Consider the following 15,691-nt stretch of genomic DNA (forward strand, 5'->3'; position numbering starts at 1 on the left):
TTTTTTGAAAATAAAGTAGGGGGTTTGGCTTGGTTTTTGGGCTCTCTTCTGTTTTTTGAACTCCCTGCACCCACCCCAGCACAAGTCTGTGACAATTAGTGTTGCCCCCGGTTCTCCCAAATGTATTGATTTTCAGGTGATCTAGGCTCCCACTACAGGGGTGCTCCATGGCTGCCTGTTGGCGTGGTCTCCTCATACCTTAACATTCTAATTATTTAAGTCTGCACCTCAAACCCACAGCTGCCATCCCCTGGCCAAGAAGTTTATTACATAGCTCACATAATTCTGCACCCCAAAACCCTGATCCCCTCATTTCTACATCAATTCTGCCTCCACTGCTGTAGCTCCTGGGGGAGAGGCAATTGATTCAGTAGTGCAGCACCAGGGGGTCTTCCCCATCCATTCCCAGGTTGGGGGGGGGGGGGGCGGGAGGAGACAGGGACAGATGAAGCAATGTCCTCTTCTCATCCATCCCAGGTTCTGATGAGGTCAACTGCAGGGATTCACTCCTCATTAGCAGGCCTGGTGGTGTCAGGATGAAGATAGGAGGAGGAAGAAGCAGAGAGCAGACTGACCCATTATTCACAGAATGGGAGAAGGCAGCCCTAACCTATGGGATCTTTCTCCTCTTCCTTCCCCCCACCTGTCCTGTGAAGATAGTATCAGCTGCTCCATCTCCCCCATCACCTAAAGTCCTCTTAGTTCCTGTCAGGGAAGGGAAGCGCTGTCTGCTTCCTACAGCAGCTCTGATTGACTGTTATAGACTCATAGAATGTCAGGGTTGGAAGGGACCTCAGGAGGTCATCTAGTCCAATCCCCTGCTCAAAGCAGGACCAATCCCCAGACAGATTTTTGCCCCCAATCCCTAAATGGCCTCCTCAAGGATTGAACTCACAACCCTGGGTTTAGCAGGCCAATGCTCAAACCACTGAGCTATCCCTCCCCTCCTGTTCTTCCTCAATTGCCCGCCTCCTGGAGAAGAGTCACCAATCAGAGGGGGTTCCCTGCCCCCAATCTGATGCACCAGAATAATTCTCACTTGAGTCAGACGAGGAAGAGGATGAAACTTCTGGTCCTAAACCATCAATGTCACAGGACCCACATTTTCTCCCATCCTCCTCCTCTGAACCACACCTCATAACACAGGGTGAACTGAATGACCTTGTCAGGGATTTGGAACTACCCAAGAGTAAGGCAGAGCTGTTGGGCTCCAGACTACAGCAGTGGAATCTCCTGGCAGGTGATGTTAGGGTTTCCATGTTCCATGACTGTCAAAAGGATCTTGTCCCATTCTTCTTCATGGAAGGTGATCTTGTAGCCTGCAACAACATCGATGGTGTGATGGCAGCCCTCAACATCGTTCATGATCCAGATGAGTGGAGACTGTTCATTGATTCGTCGAAGACGAGTCTTAAAGCTGTTTTACTGCATAATGGCAATGTTTTGCCATCAATTCCAGTTGGTCATGCAGCCCATATGAAGGAAACCTATGACAACATGAAACAACTTTTGAGGTGCATAAACTATGACCAACATCAGTGGCAGCTCTGTGGCGATTTGAAGGTTGTTGCTCTCTTGCTTGGTCTGCAGACTGGATACACAAAGTACTGCTGTTTTCTCTGCGAATGGTATAGTCGTGAAAGAGATTCCCACTACATCAAGAAGGTTTGGCCACTCCGACAGTCATTGGAGCCTGGGAGGAAAAGTGTTCAGAGTCCACCACTTGTTGAATCAAGGAAGATTTTGTTACCACCCTTACACATCAAGCTGGGTCTGATGAAGAACTTTGTCAAGGCCATTGACAAAACACAAGAAGCTTTCAAGTACCTCCGTGGAAAATTTCCAAGGTTAAGTGAAGCTAAGATAAAGGAAGGTGTCTTTGTTGGTCCTCAGATTCGTGAACTTCTTCCAGATGATGCATTTGATCATGCACTGCGTGGCAAGGAAAAGACGGCATGGAAAGCCTTCCAGTTAGTGGCAATAAATTTTCTCGGAAACAACAAGGCAGACAACTACAGGTTGTTGGTGGAAAATCTCCTCAAGGCATACAAAAGCCTTGGTTGCAACATGTCACTAAAGATACATTTTTTGCACTCTCATCTAAATTTTTTTCCACCAAACTGCGGAGCAGTGAGCGACGAGCATGGCGAGCGATTTCACCAGGACATTGCAACAATGGAGAAACGCTATCAGGGCAAATAGAGCCCATCAATGCTTGAGGACTATTGCTGGACAGTGACAAGAGATGCTCCATTTAATGAATACAAGAGACAAGCCAAGAAGCGCCGAGTAGACACTGAATAGGACTAAACTATGTACATAATAGTTTTTTTGCCTTTTGTTTCATAATAAATTTTATTTATATAACCCTTTTGCTGATTTTTAAAGTGTTACATAAACAGGACAGGTGTAATATTATCATGTAAAGCAACCATAAACACATGAAAAGACCTAGGTTTACAATTTATGATTAAAACTCTACTATCTACACAATATACATAGACATAAAATGTAAAAACTTAAATATCTTAGAAACAGTAGCCAATTAGTTGTTTTAATTGTCATATTTGAATTCAGCACATCAAAATACATAATAAATAGCACACTTTATCTCTGAAGCAGACGACTTCTCAAAAATTGTAGACCAGTGTAATTAAGGTTAAGTTTCTGTCTTGAGGAAGTTTTAGTAAAAGTCAGGGACAGCTCATGGGCAATAATCAAAAATTCATGGAAGCTCACAACCTGTCCTTGACTTTTACTTAAAAAAAAAAAAAAAAAAAAAAGTGCGTGGGGGGGCAGGACTAACAGTTAGAGCACTGCTGGGGGCTGACCTCTGGCAGCTACTCCAGCCCCACCGCTGCTTCTGCACAGGGCTGATACAATCCTGGCCGCTGCTCCAGCGGCCCAAGCACTGACAGCTGTTTCAGGCCTGCCACTGCAGAAGAAGTCACGGAGGTCCAGGAAAGTCACAATCTGTGACCTCCGTAACAGAATCGTACTTGTACTCATGATTTCTTGTGTGAGGTGGCAGTGCTGCAGCCCCACCTTCCCTGAAAGGTGCTAGCTTGTGACTCTTGCTTGCATCAGAATAAGGAGCATTTATGAGGTATTGAGAAAAACAATTTTTGAGAACCCTACCATGTTTCCCCTCAAACATTTCTTTTTAAACTCCCACAGATTTCCTCAACATTTCTATCACACCAGGGTTTGAATTATGAGTTAAAACTTTCTAAGTAGATAGAGATGCTACAGGAATCAAATTAAATAAGTTCTAGAACAGGATCATGTTTTTCACTTGGTTCTGGGGCAAGTTCCTGAATCTTTTCCAGTAGCTGGTGTGCAGTGATTAAAAAGTAAGGAACAGGGGGAGGAGCAAACGAAATGGATCACATGGGGCTGAAACAGTCAGAATTATAATTATATTTTAGGTTTTTAGCTCTTAACTGATCTGATATGAGGCAGATCTCCTTGGATGAGTAGTTCTCAGCTGTTATTGTTTAAAGCAGTACTCCACATTCTGAATGTGGCAATAGCCCTGTTTTTTGCAGCACCCAGGGCTATGCTTTGATTTTTCTTGGCTGACTACAGCAGAGAGAAAATCTATATGATAGGTCTTCCTCACTTGCAGGTATTGCTCAAACTATGGGACAACATTGGGAATTCTTGGACTAGGAGAGATTTAATTAAGGCAACAAGCACAGCCAACATTTTCCCCATGTGACTTTCCTAAGAGGGACAGCAGTGCTCAAATGTAATGGTTAGAACCCTTGGATAGGCAAGCAGCGCTTCATTGGATTGTAACTCTGATTCCATGACCTCTCCCTACTTCTACTTCAGAGTATCCTTTTCAACCATAGTCTTTCTAAAGAAACTCCAGATAAGACTGTAACGGTTTCGGTCACAGAAACTGTCACTAGATATGCTAGGATACCACTGAGAGCAAACCCACCTGCCAGAGAAGGCTTCCCTCCACTCCCATCTTGCTGAGTTAAACGCTCCAGTCAGCTACAGCACAGATGAACAGGTTGGGCCACGCCCCCCTGCAGTGCACAGAAACTAAGATTCATTTAGCCCAGGGTTTTCTCAGTTAACAGGGACATTCCCAGTATTCAGTCAATCTGGGAGCCTAAACCCCAAATATATAAAACTTATACAGGGTAAACTCATAAATTGTCCACCCTCTATAACACTGATAGAGAGATATGCACAGCTGTTTGCTCACCCAGGTATTAATTACTTACTCTGGGTTAATTAATAAGCAAAAGTGATTTTATTAAATATAAAAGTAGGATTTAAGTGGTTCCAAGTAATAACAGACAGAGCAAAGTAAGTTACCAAGCAAACTAAAACAAAACAAGTCTAAGCCTAATACATTAAGACACTGATTACAGATAAAATCGCACCCTCAGAGATGTTCCAATAAGCTTCTTTCACAAACTGGACTCCTTCCTAGTCTGGGCCCAATCCTTTCCCCTGGTACAGTTCTTGTTAGCTCCAGCTCAGGTGGTAAAACTAGGGGATTTCTCATGACTGGAACCTCCTTTGTTCTGTTCCACCCCCTTATATAGCTTTGGCACAAGGTGGGAATCTTTTGTCTCTCTGGGTCCCCTCCTTCTAAATGGAAAAGCACCAGCTTTAAGATGGATTCCAGTACCAGATGACATGGTCACATGTCCTGTGAGACCCCAAGCCTTCATTCTTCCTGGCCTGACTCATAGGAAGGCTTGCAAGTAAACAGAGCTATTTACAACCAGTTGTCCTAGTTGATGGGAGCCATGAAGATTCCAAACCACCATTAATGGCCCACACTTTGCATAATTACAATGGGACCTCAGAGTTATATTTCATATTTCTAATTTCAGATACAAGAATGATACATTTATACAAATCGGATGACCACACGCAGTAGATTATAAGCTTTGTAATGAAACCTTACAAGAGACCTTTTGCTTGAAGCATATTCCAGTTACATTATATTCACACTCATTAGCATATTTTCATAAAATCATATGGAGTGCAACATCAGAAAGGCTTTTCCCAGTTCCAGGTATGTCATCATTATAACTTCAGGTAATGTCTCTCTCAGACATGTATTCATTTACTATTTCCTTAGATTTATACACACATCAATTCAAAAGAAGTGCCTATTCCTTGCTCTAGGCACTCCTTGGTAATTTTAAGTACACAACCTTAAAATAGACCAGAGGTTCTCAAACTGTGAGTCAGGACCCAAAGTGGGTCACGACCCCATTTTAATGGGGTCACCAAGGTTGGCTTAGACTTGCTGGGGCCAAAGCCCAAGCCCAAGGGCTTCAGCCCTGGGCAGCAGGGCGGTCCTTAGGCATATGCAGCTTACGCAGCTGCGTAGGGCACCATGAAATTTGAGGCACCTCCATGCTGCATACACGGCAGCACCAGCCCTATCCCTCGGGTGCCCCTCCTGCAAGGGGCAGGGCCATCCCTGGCGGGGGAGGCAGACAACTCCCTCCGCCCTGCCTTTTACCCTTCCCCCTGCTCCGCCCCCATTCCACCTCTTCCCCCAGTGACCCCGCACTCACTGGCAGTGGCGGGAAGCAGAGCAACCCAGCCCCAGCCCGCTCTACTCCACCAGCTCCTAGCTGTGGCGCTCCGCTTCCTGCCGCCGGTGAGTGCGGGGAAAGGATCGCCCCCGAATTCACCGGCAGCAGGAAGCGGAGCGCTGCAGCTGGGAGCTGGTGGAGTAGAGCGGGCTGGGGCCGGGCTGCTCCACTTGCCGCTGCTGCTGGTGAGTGGGGGATTCCTTCCCCCAAGCCTCCCCCCCCCCCGAGAGACACAGCTGGGGCCAGGGCGAAGGAAGCGGAGCAGGCTGCTCCTGGCCCCTCACTAATCCCCCGGGCCACTCTGGGCCTGTGGGGCCCCCAAAAGTGGCCCCCCACAACTCCTGCCTCCCAGACCCTGGGGAGGGGGAGGCCTGGGTCCCCACATGCCCCCCCCGCAGGGGGGCTGCGTAGGGCATCCAAATGGCTAGGGATGGCCCTGGGGCTCATGTTACAGGCCCCCTGTCTGGGGCTGAAGCCCTTGGGCTTTGGCCCCCTGGCCTGGGGTGGTGGGGCTTTGGCTTTGGCTTTGTCCCCCCCGCCACACACACACCCAGGATGGCAGGGCTTGGGTAGGCTCAGGCTTCGGTCTCCCCTCCTAGGATCCTGTAGTAATTTTTGTTGTCAGAAGGGGGTTGCGGTGCAATGAAGTTTGAGAACCCCTGAAATAAACTATACCCAGAACTAGCCTTCAGTCATGAATAAGCAAACAGCAATAACCTTGCAGCAAAAAACATATTTAAGATTTTTGAAAACTCTCACAACATTTCCCACTCCCCGTGCTAAATACCATGGATCGCTAGTGGGATGTGGGCACTTGCAAAGGGGATTGGAAGAGAACACACTCCTGGGTATCCTTCCCTGGGAAATATTTCTAAAATACCTGTTTCTTGGGACAATCTGGTCCATTCCCAAGACAAAACGTTAGCTCTTCAGAAATATTTCTGCAAACCCCAGGAATAAGTAACCTTGAGCAAGGATGAGTTAGCAGGATTCAGAAATGGGAGGGCTAGCTTCACAAAAGCCAGGGAAATCATCTCAACCCTTCTTTCATTTTGGTGGCAGAATTTAAACTTGGAGTTCCAATTCATCACTGATCATTTGTATTTTGAGTCAGCATGGGTGAAATGAGGTCTGAAAACCTAACTTGTAGAATGCTGTTATTTTTATTATGTACAGCAGAGGACACTGTTGGCATAATTCAGAAGTGACTACTCAGGTGAAACAGATTGAATGGATAGATACACATGAAGTAGGAAACCGATGAAACTGATTCAGCAGTTAACTCTTAATTCATGCTGCCTATTAGGGAGTTATTCTGAAGTTACAGCTGAACCTTTGTAAACAGCTATAGAAAAAGAGATTGACAACTCACAAGACAGTTCCACTCACAAGACTGGATAGAAGAGGGAGTTGAAGTACAGTTTTGTCAATGCCTCACCTCCAAGAAGTATATAGAAGACAAGAAAGTATGTAGATGGGGGGAAATAACATTTAGTGAGTAAATAGCTATAGTGATAATTAATAATACTTGGTATTTCTTAGCACCTTTCATCCTGGAATCTCAAAGGACTTTGTAAACAAGAATATATCTTGTGGGACAGGCATTTTCCCAATGTAGCAAATGAGGAAACTGAAGCACAGAGAGATTAATTGACTTGTTCAAAATTATACAAAGTTGGATAAGTTCTTTTGTCCATATATCTTGTACTACAAACACAAAAGGGAGGCTTTGAAAATGTAACCCAAAATTAACTCCTGACCTCAAAAGATGGTGATTCATCTAGATTAGCTATTCTGGAGAAGAATTAAATTCCATTTACTGCTGAATACAGAGAGGCCATATCCCAGGCGAAAACTAAAAATAAAATACCGAATCAGCCTAAGGACAGACAGCAGAAGAAAGCTTAAATGGAAGGAAAAATCCATGTCGAAGCCATCTATCCAAGCTGCATACTGGAGCCAAAGACTTTTTTATATAAATTCCTGACTTCAAGCACTTTACATTTTAATTTAATGAACTAAAGATGGAAATAAATTGCTGCATTTCATATTAAGATCAACCCTTTCTGGAGCCATGCAGATTGTCACAATTGTTCAGAGCAAAAGGATAGATTGCACAATCTAGAATCTTCACTAGGGTTTCGTCCTTTCTCTGCCTCTCTTGTAGCAGGACATATAAGGATGTTTGCATAAAACCTTTCTTTTCTCCTAAGAGTCAGGCGAACAGCCAGAGCCGGTTAAGTACATCCTGCCCTTTCATCATTAAACTATTAACTCAAATCATACTATGTAAACATGCTCTGTGATTGATATATGGATGTAATCAAGTTCCAGGTTTTTTGAGTGAAGGTAGAGCTGTAACTAGGCAATAAGACACTCGGGGGTATGTATTAACTCAGGTGTGTTGAGAGGCATGAAGCTTTAGATTAATTTTAACATTCTGAGTAGTGTATTAATGGGCCATTAATATATGCCCTGGAGTGTGTACAGCTTTTATCCATAGCATAAAAGTAATAGAGCACATTCCTAGTAATAAATAATGTTAGTATTTTAAAGACGTAAACACCCTTTAAAGCACCAAGGCACCATAAGGAAATCCTATTGAGAACTTCTGGAAAATGCAAGTTTAAGCTTGAATTTAACAACAGCAAATGGGTTGATTCATCTCCCTGCTCCAGCAGGGGCCACTGTCTCTCAAGGAAGAGTCACCTCTAGGAAGGACAGGCAGTGTTTTCATTACCTATTCACCCCCAGGGCTTCCATGGGGTAGTGCAACTTTAAGGGGCCAGAGAAATCCTGCTGAGAGAGGGATCCAGGATGACCCACCAGTTCCATCCACTTGAAAGGCTACACTAACAAGAGCCTGTGCTAGAGCTGGGATTTAACTGGGCACTTTGATGTCGCCAGCAGCACTGTGGTTTACACTCTCAGCCAGTAAAACCCATTGCTGAATCTAGCTCAAGTGTCAATAAACAATGCTTACGTATTTTATAAACACATTAAACAGAACATTGCCAAAGACCTCAGAGTTGTTAAAAATGTAATACTGTAGCTGCCTACCTTTTTGATGAAAATTAGGTGTCACTAGTGGTTTAGATGTGGCTGCAGTAGTTTCAATCCCATCTCTTTTCTTTTGCTGCAGGATTACTCATTTCTGGTAGTGTACAAGGTAAATGTGACAAATTTTTTGTTTAAAACAAAGAAGTCATTAAAAAATTATTTACTGAATAGCTTGGGCCAAATTTTGCTCTCTGTTACAATGATGAACATCCAGAGTAACTGCACTGATTAAAACTAGTATAACTGACAGCAGAATTTGGCTCCTTGTTTATTGGTGGAGGGTGCTAATGTGGTATATTTCCATTGTACTTTTCAATACAAACAGTATGGTTATACACATAATTACACAATTACACATGTGATCATGTAATTAAAGACTATATTATAATACATACACACAACAGAACTGAATTAAGGCTGCATTGGCAACCATAATTCTAGCGTTTCCTAGCTTTTGATTGCTTGACTTTGCAATCTTATTAATGTTCTTTTAATGTGGGTTCTTGTGTGTAATTTCCGATGTTAAAAAACAACAAATTCCATCATGTGGCATCATATTAACACCTGCATGGTTCATCAGCAGGGTTCGGACCTTTCAATCCACTGCACTCTGCTTTGCCATTTGAGCCAATGGTGTAACTGATAGCAGTAGTAGATTGTCATCCTCTATGTGGACCAACACTAGAAGGAGATGGAACACTTTGCCAGTAGGTTTCACAGCTATTTGCTGACAGCAGAGAAATGGTGAGAGTCTGTAATGGGTTCCATTCCAACATGACCCGATCCCCTCCAGACCTTTCTCTTCCCCACCCCTGATTCTTCATCCCAGTCCTATTCTCCTCACCTAGTCATTCATAGATTCATAGATTCTAGGACTGGAAGGGACCTCGAGAGGTCATCGAATCCAGTCCCCTGCCCTCATGGCAGGACCAAATACTGTCTAGACCATCCCTGATAGACATTTATCTAACCTACTTTTAAATATCTCCAGAGATGGAGATTCCACAACCTCCCTAGGCAGTTTATTCCAGTGTTTAACCACCCTGACAGTTAGGAACTTTTTCCTAATGTCCAACCTAAACCTCCCTTGCTGCATTTTAAGCCCATTGCTTCTTGTTCTATCCTTAGAGGCTAAGGTGAACAAGTTTTCTCCCTCCTCCTTATGACACCCTTTTAGATATGTGAAAACTGCTATCATGTCTCCTCTCAGTCTTCTCTTTTCCAAACTAAACAAACCCAATTCTTTCAGCCTTCCTTCATAGGTCATGTTCTCAAGACCTTTAATCATTCTTGTTGCTCTTCTCTGGACCCTCTCCAATTTCTCCACGTCTTTCTTGAAATACGGTGCCCAGAACTGGACACAATACTCCAGTTGAGGCCTAACCAGCGCAGAGTGGAGCGGAAGAATGACTTCTCGTGTCTTGCTCACATCACACCTGTTAATTGTCAATCCTTAGGCCTCTCATCCCAGATCTAGTCCCCTTGCCCAGCCTGTTCTAGTCTCCTGTTTTGGGCTCCCCATCCCAGTCTCCCCCAGTCTCAGTCTCCTTGCCCACTCTCCATCCCAGTTTCCCTCTTCACCCCTCCCACACAGCCTCCAGTCCCCTCACACAGGATTCTTATCCCAGTCTACTCACCCTGTCCCCCTAGGTCTGGCTCTTGTCCCCTCTGTTCATATGAGGCCTCTGCCTCCTCCTCCTCCTCCTCACTCCCTGGGCATGAGCAGGGAGGGCATTGAGAGCACAGAAGAGAATAGTTTCCCTACTCTGACTTACAGTACCTGACTCCATAGGCACCAACTCTGTGGGTGCTCTGGGACTGGAGCACCCATGGAGAAAAATAGTGGGTGCTCAGCACCCACCAGCCACTGGCTGATCAGCTGTTTGGCAAGCCCTACTGATCAGCTGTTTGGCAACAGGCGGGAAACACTGAGGGGAGGGGATGAAGTGGTGGCGGGGAGAGCTGGGGTGTGGCCGGGGGGGGGGCTTTGGGGAGGAGCAGGGGTGGAGCAGCCACCTGGAAAGAAGAAAGTTGGTGCCTGTGCCTGGCCCCAGCCCCAATCCTCAGCAATCAAGAGCTGCTATTCCAGGAATAGTCCTGCTCAGCCCACTGCAGCCCCAGGCTAGAGCATACCCTGTGCTGGTGGAATCTTTGGGAAATTTAACTGTGAAGCTCTAACAAGTCTATATTGAGAATGTGCAAGCTGTGATTTTTCAAAGGCTTATAGTTTGGCCACATTTGGGCAGATTTTCATGGGATAGGCAAAATGCACATCCCTGACTCAAAGGCTGCCCTTTGCCACATTTCAAGTCCCTGCTGCGAAGCATGGGCCCACTAAAGCTTCTGAAAAACAAAGGTCAACAGAATTTTTTAACATGGACAAGACAATGTATTTTTCCCTAGCCTCATTCTTAGAAACAACCAAACTGTTTTGACTGAAATTAAAATAAAGAAATATCAGCCTGAGGCAAACATCCAGCATGGAAAATTTCAGCCCAAACAGTTAAAGTTTGGCAATGATATAAGCAACTAAAAACAGGATCTTTTAATGGGACTAGTAAGGCAATCTTAGGGCTGGTCTACACTGAAAACTTACATCAGCATAGCTACAAAATCCACATCTCTGAGACGTGGTTATGCCAAGCCAACCTTTGGTGTAGACAACACTAGGTCAACAAAAGAATTCTTCCATTGATCTAGCTACTGCCTCTTGTGTAGGTGAATTTAACTATAGTGACAGGAGAATCCTTCCCATTGCTATAATGAGTGTCTACACTGATGTGCTACAGCAATGCAGCTGTAGCATTTTAAGTGTAGATATAGCCTAATAGTAAGTTGTACTACCAGCATCACCTATAATAAAAGTATAGAGGCTAAAGATAGGAATGCTTGGTGTGCTTATTTGCATATCCTTCCCCTTTTTGGGTTACTTCTTAGGTGATGAGATTTGCCTTTGGATTAAGGGGTAAATTTCTACAATTTAAAAGTGGAAACATACTTTTTTTCATGGAAGTTCTTAGCCTAGCATCAAGTGGAGATCTGTGCATCAATTAATAGGATACTCTTAGATAGATTCTGATCTAAGTTACACTGGCGTAAAATTCAAATCAATTCTATTAACTGAAATAAGAATCTGTTTTATATCCTATTATTTTAAACGTGGAGAAGTACATTCTCCAGATAGTGCACACTCACCATTATCATCGGATCAAATTCTGTAGTCCGATAATGTGCATAATGCTCAAGGAAGTCAGTGGGAATGGCATGCTCTTACAGAAAACATAATTTAGACACATCAGTGGATCATTTTGAATAGAGGTTTGTATATCCATGGATCTTTTAATGGGACAAGTAAGGCAATCTTAGGGCTAGTCTACACTGAAAACTTACATCAGCATAGCTACAAAATCCACACCCCTGATTTTTAAAGTCAGAAAATCTTTATGCTAATCTAGTCTGACCACCAGAGCAACATAGACTATGGAATTTTACCAAATAATTCTTGCATCAAGTCCAATTTCTTGTGATTGAATAAGAGCATATCTTTTAGACATCCTATTTTAATTTAAAGATTTCAATTGATGGAGAATCTACAACATTCCTTGGTAAACTATTGCAGTGACTAATTACTGTCACAGTTAAAAATTGTGTCTGATTTCCAGTTTAAAACATTCAGCTTCCAGCCATTGGATCCTGTTATGATTTTGTTTGCTAAATCAAAGTGCTTTCCTCCAAGTGTAGAACTTATAGACTGAGTTTAAGTCATACTTTAATCTTCTTATCAATAAATTGAATAGACTGAGCTCCTCAAATCTTACACTATACGGGCATGTCTTCCAGACTTGTATCTTTCTTATAACTCTTTTCTAAAATCTTTCAAATTTTTTAAGATATTTTTTAAAGCCTGGACACTAAAACTGTATTCAGTATACCAGTAATGATCTGAGTAATGCCAGGATAGCATCACACCCTGCTCTATCAACCCAACAATCACACTGGCACTGGGAGTTCATGTTCAGTTTGTTATCTCCCATGACCCTAAAGTCTTTTCAGAGTCCCTATTCTCCAGGAAACAGTTCCCCAACCTAGAAGCCAGAAGCTGAGTTCAGCTGTCCTGCATTTGTTTGTACTACGTCAAAGAAATGCTGCAGTGTGTAGATGGCAATCCTAGTATGCTTTTTTAGGTAAAGATTATAGAACTATTTTCTTATGTAGCCAATGTTTAGCATCATCACCACCCAACTAGCAACATTTTAAGTACAGATGATTGAAATTCTCCAAATGTCGATTTTTTCCAACGTAAGTGGCAGCTCAAGTAGATCTACCTCAGTTTGGAGTAACTTTAAAACATTCTGTCTGTCTTGTGTTGGTGGCTGCTATTGTTCAAAAATCATAATTCAGTTCCAAAAAAATCATGAACTTGCCTTCTAAACTGTGCAATTTCTAAAAAATGAAGCCTTTCTTTAAAGTTTGATTTCTGGGGGTTGTGTCTAAATACACAACACAATGTGGCTGGTCCTGCAGTATTCCATGAGCTGCAAAACAGAGAGTGAATCAGAGATGCCTGCCCTGCTGTCTGCCATGGAAACAAATAATTCAAGATTGTTGCTGGCATTCATGGAACAGCTGCACACAGTGGACCAAAACAACCACTGAGTAGTGAGATTCATCATGATGCAGGTATGGAGTGATAAGCAGTGGTGGCAGAACTTTCGGATGTGAAAATCCACCTTCCTAGAACTATGTGAGGATCTTACCCCAGCATTGTGGTGCAAGAACACCAGAATGAGAGCTGACCTCACTGAGGAAAAGTGAGTGGTGATCACTGTGTGGAAGCTGGCAACTCCAGACTGCTACCAGTCAGTCGCAAATCACTTTGGAGTTGGGAAGTCCACCATGAGAGTTGCGGTGATGCAAATGTGCAGGGCCATTAATCGCCTCCTGTCATGAAGGACTGTGACTTTCAGTAATGTTACTCCTGGGGGAATTCTGCACCACTGCGCATGCGCAGAATTCATGCGCCCCGCAGAATTTTATTTTTTTCCCCGCAGAAAATACATTCTGCCCAAGAAGTGCTGTAGTTCTGCCTTTTGCCTACCAGAGGCTGCTGTGTCACCAGAACAGCCAACAGCATGAACGCAGCCAGCTTTTCTGGTGACACAGCAGCCTCTGGTGGGCAAAAGGTGGAACTGCAGCACTTGTGGGACAGAATGTATTTTCTTTGGGGAAAAAAATGCTGTGCATGCACAATGGCACAGAATTCCCCCAGAAGTAGAAGCTCATCACAGCACTCTGCCTGAGGAGCCAGGTTAGGACAGACAGAGTGGGGCAGACGGGACTGCTGGGGGGTCACAGACTGGATTTCAGCATGTCTAGTGTGGGGGGGACAGACTGGGGCACAAGCTCAGGAGCTAGTGGGGTGACAGTGTTGAGCCAAGGGCTGAATGAGAATGGGGGTGCAAGGCCTCATGGAGATGGGGAAGAGGGCTGCAGGGACACATGAGGCTGGAGAAGGAGGCTGCAGAGAACCAGGAGAATGGGGGGTGCGGGGAGAGGGGCAGATGTGCCTGACTGAATGGGAGAGGCTTGGGGGTCAGCAAGGGTCTGCATGCGGGAGGCTTCTGAACTCCCTAACTATCCTGCCCTCCCAAAAAACCTGTTGCATACTTCTCCCACCCACATCCAACAACCTTCCAGGTTCCTCAACTTCTCTGTTACCCCTGACTCCCCCAAGGCATCGCACTGCTTCTGACAGGTGCTGGAAATACAGTTTGGTATTGTATTTTAAATTAATTATTTAAAGTTCTGTACTAATATGCCTAGTAAGGAATCTATTTGTCAAAAAAAAAAAAAAAAATTACCAGACTCCATTTTTGGTCTGTATTATTACAAACAAACTTGCTGCCAAATATTTTGAAATAAATTATCGGAATAATTGAAACTGGCATGATTACATTTTGTTATTTTGACAAATAAAATATGCAGAATTTTAAAATATTGTGTGCAGACTTTTTAATTTTTTTGGTGCATAATTTTTATTTTTTTGGCGCAGAATTCCCCCAGGAGTATAATATGCAGGAAATAATTGATGGCTTTGAGGCAATGGGATTCCCTAACTGTGTTGGAGCAATAGATGGAATGCTTATCCCAATTTTGGCCCCGAACCATCTTGTGATGGAGTATATCAACTGAAAGGGCTACTTCTCCATGGTCTTGCAGGCACTGGTGGATCACTGTGGCCGTTTTACTGACATAAATGCAGGGTGGTCAGGGAAGGTGCATGATGCACGCATCTTTCAGAAATCTGGACTGTATAGAAAGCTGCATGCTAGGACTTTCTTTCCAGATCAGAATCTATGTCAGTGGGAGAAGCTCTTCTGCCGACATATCACTGTCCACACTGGCGCTTATGTCGACATAACTTATGTCACTTAGGGGGATGGATTTATTCATTCCCCTGAGTAACATAAATTACGCCGACATAAGCTGTAGTGTAGACATAGCCTTAGAGTTAAGGGCATTCAGGATCTCCCAAGTTTGGGCCCTTGATCATGAAATCAAAGAGCCTTTGAGGTCAATAAAGTTTTGAATGAGTAAGTACTAAGTGATTTGCATTTTACTGCTGAAAGTTAATGGAAATACTAACAGGTCAGCTAACAAATCTGCTTTGTGTCTATAGATTTTACTATATGTCTCTGTGGCTGATGAATGTCATAATATGTTATTGTACAGACATATAACAGACAAAATCATTCAGAAGTCAAAACATTAGACAAAATTACAATCGCTATACAGTACTTTAGTTATGCAACTTCCTTCTGTCACTGTTTGGCACTGAAATCTCTTGTAGTATTTTCAAAATGTTGGGATAAATTCACATTCTTAATACATATTAAATACAGTATACATGGCATTTTTTAAATATTGCACATATGTGATTTACTGACCCACATGAAGCAGATGGCAGTTATGTTGTTTTCTAGAAACCTCTTTAATGTTGACCAAGAAATGAGAATGTATTAAAGATTCAAACTGATAAAACACCTAGGTCT

Source organism: Malaclemys terrapin, chromosome 2 (assembly GCF_027887155.1).
Source record: "Malaclemys terrapin pileata isolate rMalTer1 chromosome 2, rMalTer1.hap1, whole genome shotgun sequence".
In the NCBI taxonomy this organism is placed as follows: Eukaryota; Metazoa; Chordata; order Testudines; family Emydidae; genus Malaclemys; species Malaclemys terrapin.